General features: G+C 23.1%; 1 protein-coding gene across 2 annotated transcripts in view; it reads left to right on the top strand.

Annotated features, from left to right (window-relative positions):
* Positions 1 to 385, top strand: part of LOC102606119 (uncharacterized isomerase BH0283-like) — a 20,310-nt gene that overhangs the window by 7,958 nt on the left and 11,967 nt on the right. The window lies entirely within an intron of this gene.

Raw genomic sequence — 385 nt, 5'->3', positions numbered from 1 at the left:
GAATTAAGAAGAATAATATGGGAAAAAATATTTAATGATAACGAATCAGAAGATATATTAAACCAAGGATGGTATGAAATAGATCTACATGAGTTAGACTTCGAAAGAATATAATTGTATGATTTAGAAATAAATTCAGATTAAAATGAACTACGAATATTTACAATATTGGGTAGAATCTATGGAAGATATAAAACTACTAGAACAATTAATGGAGGAAAATTTATATATGTACCAAAGAACCCAAGATATGTTATATCTAGAATATATCATAAATAATATTAAAGAAATATTCAGATTAAAACAACTATCGGAAGAATATTACAATAAATATTATTACATATTACCATGAATTTAGCACTACCAAAAAATAATATTAAAGGGA

This window comes from Solanum tuberosum, unplaced genomic scaffold (genome assembly GCF_000226075.1).
Source record: "Solanum tuberosum cultivar DM 1-3 516 R44 unplaced genomic scaffold, SolTub_3.0 scf00207, whole genome shotgun sequence".
Taxonomy (NCBI): domain Eukaryota; kingdom Viridiplantae; phylum Streptophyta; class Magnoliopsida; order Solanales; family Solanaceae; genus Solanum; species Solanum tuberosum.
This window is presented reverse-complemented; position numbering and strand designations above follow the sequence as displayed.